Source organism: Mycteria americana, chromosome 7 (assembly GCF_035582795.1).
Source record: "Mycteria americana isolate JAX WOST 10 ecotype Jacksonville Zoo and Gardens chromosome 7, USCA_MyAme_1.0, whole genome shotgun sequence".
Taxonomy (NCBI): Eukaryota; Metazoa; Chordata; class Aves; order Ciconiiformes; family Ciconiidae; genus Mycteria; species Mycteria americana.
In genome coordinates this window covers 49,987,956-50,006,456 of record NC_134371.1, presented here as the reverse complement: position 1 = coordinate 50,006,456, position 18,501 = coordinate 49,987,956, and positions in this window count along the sequence as shown.

Genomic DNA, 18,501 nt, shown 5'->3' with positions numbered 1-18,501 from the left:
GGAACTTTTTTATTAAATCTGGTACTTGTAGTTTTATTGTTGGTTGAATCACTATTTGGCTTGTATCTGCCTTTTAGTTTTATGCTCTCACCTAGGTATATCAGGCAGTTTAGTAATACTAAGCCCTACTGATTTTGACAAGAGGACACAGCTTTCAGTAGAAGTCCAGGGTTTCTGGACTTTACACAGTGTGGATGGACTTCCAGGGTTCCTGGAGTGCAAGTCCTTTGCATCTTGGAGATATCTCATCTGTGAGCAGATGATGCCAAAATGTATGTGTCACATTATATACTGTGATTAATTTCTAGGAGCCTGAAATATCGCACTTGCTGTGCAGATCTATGACTTTTGAGTCCATCTGCATGAACAGACTCAATGTTTTTAATGTACAGTTTAAAGGTATGCCTAGAGTAATTAAACACGTATATCTAAAGAGGGGTTTTTCTTCCAGATTTATATTACTGTTACTTATTTCAAAACATGTAAGTCATACATGTTCTTATCAGGAAAAGTATAGCAGTGAGAAATTTTACATTAGTCCTAAGCTAGACCTTGAAAATTAAGGGAAAGGGTTTTAAAGGTTTAATATGCATTTCCCAACAATCAGTATTTTCCCTTTTGAGGGGATTAATGAAACTCTTTAAAGCTGCATTTTGTGATGGCCTGCAGCATATTACTAAGGGTTCATTATCTTGTCAAAGCTTGTAAAATACGGACCCTGCAGGAGTGATGTTGTTACTCAGTGAGTTAATATGGAGTTAGTCTCTTTGCATGGTGCAAGGAGGAAAAATGCTACAGTAGATACAGATGGAGATGAAAATGTGGGACCCTGTGAGACTCTACCTGCTGTACTGGTTCTAAATTTGTTTTGGACAAATTAGATTTGTTGCTCTTCAGTTTTCCTTCCGAAAACTCTCTTGTGACTTCATTGTCAGCTGAAGTGTTTATTGACTGAGAAGTGCTTGCATTTTAGTGATGGATATGGTGATCCTGGTAAACACTTCGGGGCCTTCGTGATGCAATATACTGTGTAAGTGTTTGTGTCATTTTATGATGGAGTGGGCAGAAGCTTATTTAAACAAAAAGTAGAATAAAAAGCCCACACTTTCAGCAGCTATTAGTTTCATTAAAGCTAGTACACAGATAAGAGTTAAATGATTTGTGGATATATACAAATGTCTTAAAGTAGAAAAGTAACACAGAATCCAATGCCACTATTGCTGGGAGAAATGCCAGTGTTCTCATTATTTTTAATGACTTCCAAACTGGGCCCTTAGTGACTGATGAGGTAAGCAATTTCAGATGGGAAACATGATATCCTCAGTACTGGAAGGTACTGAATGCCCTCAGTTGTTAGGGGCCATGGCCGTGCTCAGGATGCTCTGACAGGCAGCAGACAATTGTAGGTTGAAGGCTACCATGGCCACTTCTTTAGGAAGGGGGGAGAGAAAAAGGAAGTTTTTGCTAGGTTGTTTAATAAAATAGAACAATCTAGGTGATAAAAATTGGATGTGATGACACAGCTCCTGAAAAAACATCCATCTCTGCAGAAAGATAGGTACTAAAGAATATGTCTGCAGCTCTTTGGATTTTATCCCAATATTAAAAAAAAAAAAGCTAACCCCCAACTTCAGTAACTGTTCCTCTTTATTAAAAAAGATAAACATCTTATGAAGGTCTGGAAGTCATTAATAATGAAGTGACGAGTGTGAGAGGCGCTTACCTCGGAAGCAGGTGGCCTGTGGTTCCCACGTGCCCAATGTCCCCCTTCCTGCGCTGCCGAATGTGCTGGAGAGCTGTGTCCCTCAGAAATCCCACCAGCCCTCATCTTGTCTGCTGGTGGAGAAGCAGCACTCGAGTATCTCCTGCGTAGAAGGGAGTTTGCAGAAGCAGCTTCTCCAAGAAGGCTGGGGGAAGGATCTCAATTTGAAACCCCCTGACTGCCTGCGGGGCTGCTCAGCTCTCTGGGCATTAAGACAGACACGCAAGTCAGGAGTATTGAATAGTAAATCAGGGGGACAGCAGGTACTGGAAGCATTTTAATGGTGAGAAAAGGATTTCTGCAGGACCAGGACTCCTGGTTTTCACTCTTTCTAGCACATATTTTTCTGTATTTTGAACAGGAGGCTGGGCAGCCCCTTGGCTGCCCCAGGCAGAGAGCCTTACTTACCTGTTGGCTAGCCTGGGGACAGGGCATCCCTTACCCTCCCTTCTGGCTGGGCATGTGTGCGTAGAAATGGTTCCTGTTGTGCCCAGTATGTTAAAAATTAAAATATTTTCAGCTTTTTAAAGTTGCTGATCAGGACTCCAGACAATGAAAAATACTGCTTGGTGTGGCGCAGGAAAGTTGCGTAGTGCTGTTCCTGTGATGATGAAATGTCTGCTTTGGAAGTTAAAATTACTGGAAAGATGACCCAGTGATAGCAAACAAACCCACAAATTTGGCAGATTTAAAGCAAACACAAAGCAATATATTTTTATGTTTTGGGTTGGTTTTTTTTTTTTTTTTTTAATGCAATAGATTAAATGGTGGAGCTTGCTGCCATGGGATACTTGGGAAGCTGAAAATATAAACAGATTGCAAAGATATTAGATAAATTCATGGAAGATTGGTCGACTGATGGCTATTAAAAATGACAGTTGACATGCAGCCCTCATCTTGGGAAACCCATAAATCACTGGCTGCTCAAATTTGGAGAAATAAACCAGAGGAAGGCTCATGCTCCTTGCTTCTCTCCTGGTCCCTGGACCTCTGTTACTGACTACCGCAGAGACAGGGCACAGTGTTGGCCTCGCCCTGGAGCCGATATTGTGTGTCTGCTCCTGTGCCCAAAGACTATTTGCAGGGTCAAATGTAGAGGTGGAAGTTATTATCTTCTCATTTATATTTCAGCTGGGAGCCTTGCAGTTATTGCTGATGTTAATCCAAGCCAGGTGTGCGCCGGCGGTCCTGCTTGTTTTCAGGCACCCCAGATGTGGTCCCCCTCCAGACAGGGTAAATAACATTGCTCTACAGTCTTAAAAGTAGCCTCTGCAGCTGAGACACATGCACGGAGAGTTACGGCTAGTGGAAATTTAGGTGAGCACTCTACTGTATAAATTTTCACTACCCTCAAGTATAAGTTACTTTAGACACATAGTAATATCCATAATTAAAATGCTCCCTTGAAGTAAATAATTAAATGAGGATTACAGTTATGAGCCACAAAGTGACACAGGTGACAGGCTTACCTTAAGTAGGACAATTAAACTGTAAATTAAAATTAAACTTCTCCATGAAATTAGAATATTATGTAAGGTAATTATCTAAGAGTAATAGATTAGGTCTGTATACTGCATCAATAAACCCTTTCGGAGATCTCTAGAAAACAGATTTTCTGCCTGTTGTTTTGCATCTGCGTTTTTAAAAAATATTTCCTAATCCAAATGAGAACAAAAGCCCAAAGTACATTTCCAATGTTCTTTGGCAAAATTGATATTTTATGGGGGAAGTTTGGTTTAAGTAACTTTTTCCCTTAGCAAACTGTTCTGGTTTTTTTTGGTCGTTTTGTTTTGGTTTGTTTTGTTTTTGTTGTTGTCATTTTGTTTTTGTTTTGCTCTGTAATGTAGCAGAGACATTGAACTCTATGGGGGAGTTTGCTGCTGGAGAGATGCTTGTATGCCTGAGCAGGGCTTGGTTATGGACCTGTTCAATATTAGAAAGTCCCATCTTTACGGCTTCTCACTTGCTGTGTGAGCACTAAACAGTTCTTGTTATTGGCACCTTTGTGCATGTTCAAAGATTATTTAGTACCAAATTACTTCATTATTTTATATATTTTACACTTGAATTTTTTAAATTGTTCTTGTGAGAGTTAAAAGACAAGCTTTGTTTTATTCTGTTTTAAAAGAATGAATTTATTCTCCAGGTAAGAAGTGACCCTAGATCTTGGCAGTCCTTAAATCAAGGAGTTATGAGCTATGCAAAATGTTCTCTAAATGGTACAAACATAATTCCCCCCCCCCCCCATACTTTTAACTTTTTTAAGCAGATCAATGTTGTAGAAAATACTAGTAGTACAAAATTTTGGAAAAATAAAATGGTGTTCTACTCCAAATTCAGAAGACCCTTTCTGAACAAAATGTGCTGATTTCTAGAAAAAAAAAAAAAAGGGTTTATTTTCCAAGAAAACTGTGTTTGAAAAACACTGGAAATTAATGCTTCAGCTAGAAATTAGAAAAATAGGATTACTGTGTCAAAATAGTGAATAGAATGAAGTATAAGTTAGCCTTAGATGAAGTGGATTTTTTAAAATAAATTTCAGGAGTTCTGTAGGCAGACTTAGGAGCTTTGAGCACCTCTGGTGTTAACTTCAGGGCCCCTTCTGGAGTTACAGAAGTTTTTAGCTTTGTCAAAGGGAGTAAGGCAGCATGCGTTATGGGGTGCAATTAGGGCTACTGTTGTATGTTAATGGCAAGATTTAGCAAATCCTTACTTGGCTTAATAGTCCTTCTTTATGTAAGTAGTCTTCGTTCATCAAGTAATTTTTGTGAGTAAGAATGTTCTGAACCTGTGAAGGATCTGCGCAGTTAGGTCCTTAACAGGTTACTGGCAAGTAACCTCATTATTCCTGGTCATCGGAAAGGATTACCGAGCTGGGTAGTGCCTTCTTGGGAAGGATGCGCTGCTGTGGCTTTCTGGTATCTCAGCAGCTTTGCTGACGTTATCACAAATGTAGAGCCGCTTAGATAATTTTTTAGGATATGCTACACTTGCATGGTATGTTTTTTTTTTTTTTTTATTTAAAGTTTTATGAAAGTAAATAATTAGAAATTCTGAAATGATTAAAAAAATAAATTAGATTCTGATTAGAGTCATTTTACATCCTTTGATAATCTGACAATTTGAATCACGCCAGCCTGCTAAATCAGAGCATCAAAGTATCACAAAATGTTTTTCATATTTTACTAGGTCCTTTTATGCTGTAACTTTTAATCTCTGCTTCTAATATTACATTTTACCCAATTTATTACGAAGACAAACAAGAAACTAATTTTGACAGCTTTGTTGCTCTCAATTCAGAGAAAAAGGAACAGATTTTTTTCATCTTTGAATGTATGATCTTAAAGCCTGGAACAATTTTAATCGCTTTTTAGATACTGTACTCCGTTTAGTAAAATATTTAGTGCTATTATGATAGTGTAAACCATTAGACTGCAATTACATTAACACAGCACAGAGACTAATAGTTCTGTTGGAACACAACAGTGATGCATGATTGCCCCATTAGGATTGGAAGTCTTGAAGCACTGAGGTTATTAAAAAAAGTTAATCACTGTTACAGTCTTGATTTTGTTAGATTGTAATAAAAATATCTTATTTATGGATGTAACTACTACTGTGTCAACCTCTTAAAGAAGTATTAAAAAAAAGTCCTAGTAAGGATTCTTTGGATTATGATTATAAGGTCTTTTGCCTTACTGCAGCTGCAGCTGGAAATCCAGAACTTCATCTTACTTTCCCGAAGGTGTTATTCAGGCAGGTTGTACTGAAGTGTGTTTTCAGGACATAAATAGGGCTGTTTTTACAGGTATTTATGAGAGCAGAGTTTTAAAGGTTGCAAAAAATTTTAAGTTATATTGCTGTCTAAATATTCTTTTTCAATAATACCCAAACGTACACCCAATATATCCACACAATTTCGAAGACACATATAAATGAAAGGTAGGAGGAAATATTTTCTCTTTTGCTATCTTGTTTAGCTCTTAAAGCATTTAATAAGAGAGTTTATATACACAGTCAGGTTTTCACAGCAACAGGGGAATAAGAAGCATTTTGAAAATAAAAAGGAGACTGTAAAATTTTAAAAAATGGGATCAGGCACTTAGGAGCTGCATTAACACTGGTAATAACATCTAACTAGTAAAAAAGAAAACTGATTTAATTTCAAATTTCTGGCATTCCTTTACATTTGTGCATGTGGGTGTCAGTAGCATATCTGCCTGTGCTTAATATAATCAGAGAAGAGACTGCAAAATGACTGAGCTAGTCACCACTGAGCTAATTGCTGGGGACTAAAAACTGCAGGTATTTGAAGATAATTCTCTCTCCAACAATCCATATACTGAAAAATAAAGCAGAAAAAAAATCATTCTCAGCTGACAAATTCATTTGAGAAACTCATTTAAAAGTTTAGAAAGAATTAATTTCTGAGGGTGGAAGGAAAGGCTGAGTTTTGGGCTGGAAATTATTTGCGTGTACTTCAAAAGTAGAACGAGAATGAGTTTTGCCTGTAGTGACACAAGTGAACCCGGGCTTGCCCTGCTTTTGCAGGGCTGAATACGCAGCTAGCTGGGTGACCGGCTGGTGCGCGGGCTGAGCCGCCCTCCGTGCACCTGCGCTGCAGGAACGCACCCGCTGCAGCAGGGTTTGGAAAGAGATCAGAGAAGCAGAGATCAGAGGGAATGTGAAGTGGGAGAAAGGTGGGCAAATTGAAAGCGTAAAGAGAAAGCAGGAAAAAGAGAGTGTATGCGATACAAGCAGAAACAGTGACGTTCCTCATCCTAAGTGATTCCTTGTCAGGACTGGTGCATGAAGAAAATCTTTAGACAAAATTTTTAGGCTTTTGACAGTTATTAGGTATAGTTAGATAGCGTTGTCCGTGGTAGATGGTTGCTCTTGTTTCTCTTAGTTTGGTTGACTTGTCTTTCACATTAAGAAGTAGTTTAGGTCAGGGAAAATAAACTTTAAACTTAGACTGATTAAACATTGTTTAACTTGCATTCTCTGAAATATGTGTAAAACATACAGAATATGTCAACTGTCTGCATCTGCAATTCACCTCACACTTTAGTTTATGACAAAATTATGTTTTTCATTAATACTGAATAGGGATTTAAAAATGTGTGGGCATAACTATTAAAACACTGTATTAGTGAGAAAGGGGTGCATTTTAATGCAGAATTAACAAATAGGACTCAAGGGTAGGAGGTACTGCTTTAGAGAAATGATACAATTTAAATAAGGCACTTGAAAATAACACATTAAAATGTCTTTAATGTTATAAATTATTTGAATTGTGTCTGTCAGCTTGATAGCAGTGTGTTAGAAGTTAGTTTGTATGAGCTATGGTACAGAAGTGACCTGGACCCTATTTAAGGGTGCTATGGCATGCAGGGATCTTTGAAGTAACACAGAAATGAGCATGAACCTCTGACATTCAGGGTCACATCACAGTCCCTGGGTTTGGACCAGCAGCTGGCCACATCCACCAAGCACCTCTGGGCTTGGGACTCTGCTGACTGCCATAGAGGACAGCCCGATGGCTGTTAATTTGCTCCGTAACACCAGTTTCTGAATGCCTGCAGAGTGCAGGATTCTTGATTCTGGTTCTGCAGATCATGTGAGGCCAGGAAAAAAAATATTAATTGGAAATATGGGAGTATTGAAGGAACCTACTTCAAAGAGCTGGAAAAGCTTCAGTCTCTTCCTCCACAAATTCTATTTAAAGAATCCCAGGCAGAGTACATCAGCGTACACAACACACAGACTTGTGATGTTTTCTATGTATTTTGGAGAGAAGCTGGATGTTATCTTCCGCCTTATTTGGGGTGCTTTCTGACAAGACTTACCTGCCCTTGTGCAATTGTCTCTTATCTGGATAATCTGGAAGAACTGTTATATAAAATGAAACAACAGAAGTGCTGTATAAAATACTTCAAGTTGTGTATTAGCAAACGAATGTAAAAAAGTCTGGTCCAGCCTTTTAGGACAAATCTGGTTCCTCTCCTGTATCGTATAGAAGCACTGATAACAACTTTATTTTAAGTGAAGCTTGGAGTGAATCTGTACTTTGGCAAGTGGCTCTAGCTGTCTGTGCCTTGGCTTTGGCTGCATCCTCTGGCTGTTGTCCACAGTGGCTGTTGGGTTTTGAAGCTCTTAACTGGCCTGTTACGTTTTGCTGTTTAAAATGAACTCTGGCTTTGAATACTGTAGCTTTCTGAAGCTTGGTCTGTTGTGGCAGTCTTGCAGGGTTTTTTTTGCCTGGTTTTCTAGGGAATGAGGCAGATACGGCCACCCTGTTTGCCCAGCGCTGGTGTCTCCAGGGCACTCTCAGTAACTGTTGAACGTGTTGCTGCATTGCAACCACATCTGATGATGTGGGACAGAGCTTCAAAGACACAAAGTTTCTTGGAGTACAGCTACATAAATACTGCTTAACTGCTCGCCTTTAACTGAACATTAGAGAGACGTTACACATGCCCAGCAGGAAAATATTTGTTAAGACACCAGAAAAACTCCAAGAGGAGGCACAGAGCCATAGGCAGCCCAGCTGTTAGTGGTGCTGCTGAGGAGCTGCTGGCTGCCTCCGTGCCACGGGTGCTCGCCCCTCACCTGCCTCCACCCCACTGCTGCATCCTTGTGCATCATCTGCGCTATGGCCCGGTGTCTCCGGCAGCGGTTAGTGCCTACCCTGTGCATCCTTCCCAAATGCATTTGGGGAGGTGACGCTTGCTGCTTTGGGGCGTGCACTGGCCTGGCCTTAGGGTCACGCAGGGTCTGAAACTTCTCATTTATCTGAAGCACCTCTGTGCTCCTGTCCGTACGTGTGGTATCATTCCCAGGCTGTGCACCATACGTCTATCTCCTGTGTCCCTGGGGTACCCCCGTGTGCTTTGCTGGTGTCTTGTACTAGCAGAGCTAATCTTAGCACTGTCTTTCTTGATTCCAGTTTAACACAGTTAGTTAGGATTTTTAAGTACTTTGACTTGTTTTTTCTCAAATACCAGCTGTCAGAAGCACACATAGGTCTAATGAAACAGGTGCAGTTTTTGAACTGATTTAAACGAAGAAGGGAGAGACATTTGGTAAATATTAATTGGCAGGCACTCTGAGTAAGGACAGCAGACAAAATGGAAAAAAACATGAATTTGGGAGTGCCTCCCAAATGGGATTTCTTTTTTTTTTAAATTTATTTTTATTTTTTTTAAGAAAAAGGAAAGGGGATGCAGATATCGCTTGATTCTGTTTCTGTGAAGCCCTTTATGAGGCTGTATCCCTTTGACTCATTAAGTGGATGGGAGCGTTTGTTAACTAATTGTGTGGCACCTCACAGTCATTATCAGTGTTGTTCTCACTTTCGATTCCTTCTATGTCTTCTAACATTTGAAAGAAGTAGTAAAAATGCTAACACAGGAAAAAAACATGGACCTACCTTACAAGAAATACTTGTAGGCGAAATTTAATGGGTGGAGGTAAAGTAAGGAAAATGTCCCTTTATTCTCTGAGGATGCTGAAGTCTAAAAAATACTATTGCCTGCATGAACAAACAGAAAAAATGTTATTTATACTAGCTGGTACAATATTACACGCTTTTAAGTGTGATTTTTGTTTATTACTGACTGAAATAGGAACTTTGACATTGGAAAGAACAACTCTTTGTGTCCAGAAAGCAAGACGGATACGGATTGCATCAGCCTCTTTCCCCCTTGTGACTTTTCTTCGTTTGCGGACTAAATCGTTCGGGATACGTGTGCTCGGAGTTTCACGTGGAGCACTTCAACACAAGGTGCCTGCTTTGGGGAGTGGGAGGAACGGCGCGCTTGTAACAAGTGTCCTTGAGTCAGAGAACAACAGGAGGGCACATTGCCGCACATCCTCCTTTGTTTGTGCGGATGCAGCGCAAGGTAACCCGCCCCTGGCTCTGCTGTGGGAGAAGGTGCGGCGGTGTCATGGAGCTCAAAGTTCAGTAAAAACAATGAAAGACATGCAGCTTCTCTGTATCTGCTCTGCATAATGGTGACTCTGTTTTTTACAGTGCTTGGATGCTCAGTCGTCCTGGGATTCAGGGAAGGACATGGAAAACAAGTGCATTTGCTGTACCTACTTCCTGCTGATAGTCTGGAAATGGAGCAAGTCAGAGAGAAATGTAGCTTTTTGGATCATTAAAAACCCATTTTCATTAAAAGCCAAGTATTGCAGTGACATACTTATTTATACATTCATCTCCTGTCTGTCTATGCCTTACAGATAGAGTGAAAAGAGAGCCTTTTCACAACAGTTTTAAAGCCTAAATGAAAGAAAAGCATTCTATTTACCTTGAATTACTTACATGGCGTACTTATTCAGTTTTTTCACACTGTATTGGATGGCAATTACTCTGCATTCTTTCTTTACCACCAGCTCCTTTTGTCCTATGTATCTATCACTTGTTTTTATCTATATCTTCCACCTATCTATTTCCTCTTTGTGCTTAGAGTTGGTTGCAAATTATATTTGTGATGCAGGGAGCTTTCAATCTGACTGTCTTGATATTATTTTATGCAACCGTGACTACCGTAAAAATTGGCTTTACTGCCTCTTTTGTGTTATTGATTCAAGCCCATTTCAGAATTAACTTGTTTGGAATGATCTGGCAATGTTGTGTGCCCCAGGTTCTCTCAGGAAAAATTCGTATCTCATAACTAAATGCAATAAAATGTTCAAATATATCTAAACACAGTTATATTTTGAATTTAGATGAAAACCTTATGGAGTCAATCAAATATACAAGGCATGTGTAAGCTTTAGTTCTAGGCTTACCAGTACTGTATTGCAGAAAAAAAGTATTCAAACACCAACTTTTTCCTAGAGGTCTGTCCCTTATGTATCCTTTATGAAATGCCTAATCTCATAATTCATATTTCCATCCTGAATTGGATGGACATAATTTTGACATTTTGACTGTAGGACTGTATCTGTAATTTGAGATTATTGCCTTAAATCATTTAGGGATTTGGTCTTTCAAATCTTAGTGTTACATTTGTCCGTATGGTTAGGTAGAAATATTTGTGTGCTGACAGTCAGTGGAACGTGATCTACAAAAATAAATCTTCCCTCATTAATGGCTTGACTGGTTGATTTTGAACTTTGTTATGAACACAGAAAATTAAATGCTAGTATAAACAGGGAAATTCATAATATGAGTTAATTGTAATGTTAAAATGCCCAGGTGTTAGAAATTGTTTGCTGACATCAGATCCCAGTCCCGAATATCTTTAACTGACCCATAAAACCAGTCGTACCCTGAAAAGCTCATCTCCAATTAAGATTTTTTTTCAGGTACTCAAAAATGTGAAGTACGCTTTCAGTGACCCAATAATTTTAGCCTTTCTATTTTACAACCATCCAGACTGCTCTGCCCAGACACCCACTATGAAGACAGCATCTCCTGAGTTGCGGGTTTCAGGTGTGGTACCGTGCCTTGGGATGCTGACGGAGGCCAGGGAGCCTACGGGCACTTGCGCAGCCCTGACCCGTCTCCCTGTTGCTGCTCGCTGCCCCGGGCCCCCAGGGGTGGCCCAGGCTACACTCGACTCTGGGAGCAGATTGGGGTTTTTTGGCTGGTGGAAAAAAGCTGTATGCCAGCTACCACTTAAAATGTTTTGGCAGTCATGGATCTGGAATACAAATTCTTCCTTTTTGTTTCCCTTCACAGTTTTTTTCCTGACTGGTCTCCCTTAGTTCTTTACTAATCTTTTTATTGTCTTTCAGAGTACGGAGCCTTTCTTGAGTGTGTATATTAAATGTGTGGAGAGGAAAAGCTACCCAGCGTGAGTACAAAACAGATGCATGTATATCCTGAGATGAGTGCATTATGGATAAAGAACTATTATCATTCTTCCCACATTCGTGTTTCCGTCTACTTACGAGATATATACGTGTGCCTTGTTAGCAATGATGTTATAATGCAAAAGCTAAAGTTTTCATATCGGAGGAAACATATATTGTTAAATGAGCTGAGAACATTCTCCCAAGGGCTAGCATTTCTCTTGTACGTGTGAAATCCTACTGAAATAAATGGCCCTATTATTTTAATTGGATCTTTTGGTATTAGAACATCTTTCTTTGTACTGCAGTAAAGAACCTTCTTTTTCTTCCTTCCCTAAAAATGTGAAATGAACAAACACAGGCAATGCATTAAAACATTTATGACTTCAGTGGTAGACTATACATATATATACATAGATGCGCATACATATATAAATTAAATTCATATTTGATGATATATTCCTCCATTCTCTCTGAAAATATACAAACAGGGTTTCTACTTTTAAAATAGGTATATTAAAATTTTGCCTTGACCTTGTGACTGATACCTTGTTTACAACAGTAATAATGACCAAGGCACTTAAAAAAAAAAAAAAAAAAAAAAAGGTACTGTTCTTTAAATAGAGCACAGTAGAAGTTTTTTGAAAAGGATTGTATCTGTTTAATAAATGAATTAATACATGGGCTCTAACACTCCTAATAGTTGTGGATAAACTTCAGTTCTTCAACTATTTGGATTATGTGCTTAATTTGCTCCTATGAGTGAGAGATTATACAATATAATAGATTAAACTTCTATGGACCATTCTAATCTGTTTTGTAGAAGATCACCGAAGTTAAGTGAGGTACATTGTTTATCACATTGTGATCAAAAGCACAATAGAGTAGAAAATTTCCTGTGAACATAGGTTTGAAAACTAATTTGTTGGTATGTTTGTTTCCTCTCTTTTCTGCAGCTGTTCAATTACGAGCTGTTATTGCTGGTCAGAAAACCAAATATCTATTCTCTAGGGTAGCTACATTGTACTCCAATGTTTGAAGATTTGGTTTCTTTTATAATTGGAATGAAATATTGATTTTTTTTTTTTTTTGGAAAGGAATTCTCCCACTCCTCCATCTGAACACTAGCTGAACATGCTCATGTATGTATGCACTGTGTGTTCAATTTAATATATGGATAGAGTAATGAAGTAAACCTGAAAACAAAATTAATTGCAATTACAGAGGAAGAAAAAATTTTTATCATACAGAAAAGATCAAGGAATGATTTGCTATGAGCAAAATGAAAAAGTTATATGGTTAGAGTTTATTGGATTTTCTCTTTTGCTTTTTACCAGGTCTGTTTAAGTTTTATAAGGACAAATAAGCTTTGAGGGGAAAAATGCTTGTAGACCAATTAGTTACCAAAACCTGGATAACAGCCCTTTTAGAAGTCACCAAATATTGCTGTTCAGCCCCCTACTGAGGGAGGATCCTGTGGCCATGCGTGGGACGGGGACTGCTCGGCTCGGCTTCAGCAGCTGTAATGCGGGACGGGGGTCTTTGCAGGCACCAGCCTCTCCCACATGCTGCTTGTGGAGGGATGCTGGCTTCAGTTATTCTCATTGCACACGTGTGTAACTAAATATCTACTGGTCATACGTTTATTACCTAGGAGAAGAAAATACAACTGCAGTGACAAGCACTGAATTGTCTTGTTTTGGGTGTTTCTCCCCTCAGTGGAAATGATGGATTTTGTTTTTCATCTCTTCATACAGAATGATCTGCTATTTTGAGCAAATTAACGAGATAACTTGCTACTTACAAACAAAGTAGGTCAGAATTGCTCTAGCGTAAATTGCAGTAGCTCTCTGGGAATTAATGCTGTTTTCCCCATTTGCTTCACTGGCAACCTGTTTCAGTGCGTGCAAACCTCCTGTTGGGTGCTGCTCTCGCTGGGTGCCAAAAGCTGCCTGGCTCGAGCCCACTGCTGCGGGGCCGCGCTGCCAAAGCATGGGGCGCCTCATGGCGCATAAGCCTTGGCACGGTGCGTTGGAGCAAACAGCATCTTGCAGCTGTTTCCGTAACAACACACTTGTTAGAAAATAAATATTTCCTCCACTTTCACAATTGTCATTTTGCTAAGAATTAATTGATATTATTGTTTTTTCCCTCTTTGTGTTTGAGAGCATTTTAGAAATAACCCAGAAATGTTTATGGGACAATGCAGCATCTGAGACCATTGCAGCTGGCTGTGCCCTACTGTGGATTCGGGCTGGTGAGGAGCAGGAGCTGGTAAAAAGCTCTCTGGTTTTGGTTAAAAGGCAGATCAGATCCTGATCTGGTCTGTAGAGCAGTCTGGGGAACAGCTGTGTTGATGGGTCTGGGAGCAGCACGGCCGGCGGGAGAGAGGGGCAGGAGGCGGCTGTGGGATGGGCACGGTTTCAGATGGCCCTTCACTGAAATCCTCTGCTACCAAACCTGGCTCTCGGGTGTCCTCCAAACTCTTACTGCCACCCCAAGTAGCGTAGTGACCCGTGTCAATCCTCACAAGTTAAACCCCAAGAGTGGGAAATGTACTGTGGTAGTCCTGGAACAGCGAGTGTACACTTGGCTATATTTTTGTAATTTGGGGCTATTTTGGGATGGATGATAATGGATACATGTGTAAAGGATGGTTATTTCTTAATATTTCTTGTAGTACTTGCTCATTTGAGTACTTAAAGGCTGTGAATTCTGATTTTTAAGAAATCAGTTGCTTCAAAATTCCTGGAATTCAACCAGTGATACAATCATTCAGGTTTACGAATCTTTTTGGAGTATATGTATTTTGACAGAGGAAAGTTTTCTTGTGGGAGGAAATTTTTGGCTACTTGCTACTGGTTTTCTGTCTGAGGTGTAAGCCTGTGTGAATAAAGACTCGTAGAAAGCAGGCCAGAAGTTCAGCCACGGCAGCATTAGGAACTGCGGTAACTAGTGTCACGCAGCATATTATTAGCTCAGCAGTATTTTCTTATCTTGATCTATTCTGCTAGCAAGACATACTGATATCACTCAAAGCCAGAATGTGTTTTCCTGCTCTGTTTGGATTCTTTTATATTGTGCCCACCAGTATGGTATCTGTGTTGCATAAACACCATGACTAGCATCTGTCGTTTGTCGTAAGTGAAACTGATGTTTGTCACCAATGTAAATAAGGGATCAAACACAGCACAACTACACTGCAAGACCTTTTGACAGAGCTGAGTGCTGTGGCAGTTGTTATTGCGTCCCATTCAAAGCAGGGATTACTGAAGTGTTTGAGTCCTTGTTTAACCATGGTTCATCTTTCAACATTATGAAAAGTCTCTTATCTACCAGGTGTTAATCCAGAGTGACACAATACTAGAGTGAAACTTCAGCCTTAAGAGACCAGGAATTGCTGAGCTGACTCTTGCTGCTAGGCAGGCAGTAGTATTCGGTCACTGGTTTAAGGGAAGAAAAATGTGTAAACTGGAGAAAGAATCACAGAATCATTAAGGCTGGAAAAGACCCCTAAGATAATCTAGTCCAACTGTCAACTCAACACCTCCATGCCTACTAAACCATGTCCTGAAGTCCCATGTCTACAAATTTTTTTAACTCCTCTAGGGATGGTGACTCCACCACCTCTCTGGGCAGCCTGTTCCAATGCTTGACCACCTTTTCAGTAAAGAAATTTTTCCTAATATCCAATTTAAACCTCTCCTGATGGAACTTGAGGTGATTTCCTCTTGTCCTATCGCTAGTTACTTGGGAGAAGAGACTGATGCCCACCTCACTACAGCCTCCTTTCAGGTGGTTGTAGAGAGCGATAAGGTCTCCCCTCAGCCTCTGCTTCTCCAGACTAAACAACCCCAGTTCCCTCAGCCGCCCCTCATAGGACTTGTTCTCCAGACCCTTCACCAGCTTCATTGCCCTTCTCTGGACTCGCTCCAGCACCTCAATGTCCTTCTTGTAGTGAGGGGCCCAAAACTGAACACAGGATTCGAGGTGCGGCCTCACCAGTGCCGAGTACAGGGGCACAATCACTTCCCTACTCCTGCTGGCCATGCTATTTTTGATACAAGCCAGGATGCCATTGGCTTTCTTGGCCACCTGGGCCCACTGCCAGCTCATGTTCAGTGGGCTGTTAACCAGCACCCCCAGGTCCTTTTCTGCCAGGCAGCTTTCCAGCCACTCTTCCCCAAGCCTGTAGCGTTGCATGGGGTTGCTGTGGCCCAAGTGCAGGACCCAGCATTTGGCCTTGTTGAACCCCATACAGTTGACCTCGGCCCATCGATCCAGCCTGTCCAGGTCCCTCTGCAGAGCTGTCCTACCCTCCAGCAGATCAACACTCCCACACAACTTGGTGTCGTCTGCAAACTGACTGAGGGTGCACTCGATCCCCTCATCCAGATCATTGATAAAGGTATTAAACAAGACTCGCCCCAAAACTGAGCCCTGGGGAACACCTGTTGTGACCAGCTGCGAACTGGATTTAGTGACAGTTAAAAAATAAGCTCATTTTAAAGAAGTGGGGTTTTACAGTCTATGTGTGTTTACATTGAATAGGTGATTTATGTAAAGATCAAAGGAAAAGGTCTTTGTCTTTGGGAGTCACGGTGTTCATACTGTGCAAATACTTTCTGAAGATGGTCTGAGACATTCTTGTAATTTGATATACACAATGAGCTAAGTGAATACTGACCAACTGAGGAAGGCGAATGAAAAGGGCACAGATCAATTTGATAATGATTAATTTGCTTAATGTCAGTCTGGTGTTTTTAAATTTGTTCATAGAGAATTTTTCAATTACTTCAGGATTGCTGCAAGAACTAGGATTAGAGAAGATGTATTTGAATTGATAAACTGCCTAACATGCACGGGGGCCATCTTTTGCTCTTGTTTCTGCATATCATATGTTTTATATAGGCTGTGCCTGCAACAAACTTAAAAACTGTGCTTGATCCAGGGGATTTTTTTTGTATGTGGTTAGAACAAGCCTGAACAATGCTATACAGTTAGACTGGTAAATCAGTATGTTGATATAATATGGTGGGATGATAATATTAATCTTGCTAGAACCTAAATATGGCTTCATTAGCACTCAATGGCTCTATCAAGTGAATAAAGAAGTTCTTTATTAAATAATTAGCCTGCTATTTGTATTATTGCTAGTCTAACCACTAGAGAGAGACAAGGCCACATACTTAAGCTGGTACACGTTGTTGAAAATTGACTTCAGTATTGATGTGGTTGAAGGTTGGATTTTTTGTGGCCTTTTCTTATATTTGTGTGTTAATCTAACAGATTAAGAAGAAAAGGATGTTTATATCCTTTCAGAACTCTTTATGAACATGAAGCATGGAGTCAAATGGGAGTATCAATAAAGAGTGACGAGTTGCCGGATGGGCAACAGAATAGTGATGGGAGCTGAAAGGCAGTATAATTTACTTTGCAAAATGGAGTGGACATAAGGGGAGTAATGAATTCTTGTGGTAAAGTGTTTGAGTTTTGAGACTACATTTAAAATCTGTCCTGCAAATATGCTCCTTCCAAAGAGTCTTTGAAAAATGACTAATGTTATATTCCTAGACCAGTTGCAGACATCATACCCTCTCTTTTGTCTTTACGTATATCCATGCCTGATTTTTCCTTAGGGTAGAATCTGTGTCTTTTTCTTTACCTGCCTTTTGATAGAGTATGCTGAAAGATCACATTATGAATAGTGTATGGGCCGGATAAGGTCAGAACAGGAGGAGAGAGGTATTACAGTAGGGTGTGTATTGAATCAAGCCACATAATGCACGGAGAAAGAAAATAAGCCCTAAAACGTAGGAGCATAATCTTGAGGAAGAGCCCCTTTGGGTTATCGCATCCAGATGCAGCTGGGTCACACATTGACCTGAGCTGGGGGAGCCTCTGCTCTTCTCCCCTGTGAGCCCCAAAGTGTGCACATTCAGCACACCTGGGCCCCGCCATGTGCATTGCTGGTGATGTGGAGGTGTCTTAAAAATCTTCACGGCGAGTCTGAAGAACTTCAGCTGGTTAAAGGCTACCTGCTTGAAGAGGGGCTGGAGGAGCACCCAGGGGAACCACTGGACCCACAGGTATTGTAAACACTGGGACTCTGAACAGGGGCCAGGCATTCAGGTCTCTCAAGGCCACACAGCTGTGTTTAACTTCTGCTAGGCAGCACGGGGACTCGCTGCCTATCTGCTGGCATAGCCAAGTGTACCTTGCAGTATGCAAGGACACCCTGCAGGATGCACCTAGGCCCGTCCTGCAGAAGCTGCTTGCGGGAGGAGAGCTGCTGGGAGATGACTCTGCCGGGCATCACCTGCCGGCCAGGCTCCCCTGGCTCTGGCCAGGCAAAAATCCATCATTTTCTGCCAGTTTAGGGACCAGGAGCTCGGAGGACAGAGACAGGCATGCAGTGGTTAGGTATCCACCCTGGCAGAGCAGGTAATGCGCAGCAGGAGAGCTGAGACCCGCCTTACCGAAAAACGAAATGCAAGGGGGGATCGCAGCTCTGCGGGTAAGTACAATCTGAATCTCAAGCAGTGACTGTGAGACTTATAAACCAAGTCCTGCTGTTGTCAAAGTGGGTTAAATGTTGGGCCAGGTGAATTGATGAGTCAGTCTTTTAAACAGAAATTGTTGAAACTTTTCTGTAAAGCACACTAAGCTGGCTTGCCTTGTTTCTTCAAAGCGATGCACATCTGAATTGTCTTTTTAGGGAATATCTAGTATAAATGTTATCCTTTCAGAGGCTCTTTATTTGGCTTCTGATTTTTAGTTCTGTCTACTTGTTTGTTGAACTTTGTTATTCTTTTCATCTAATACCTGGATTGGTGACATTGGTAAGGAAAAGCAGGGGAGACAGAAAATAAGGTTGCTTTGGCATGTATAAGGTGGCCTAGAGAGGCAAGTTTTGGGGACTTATATTTCTG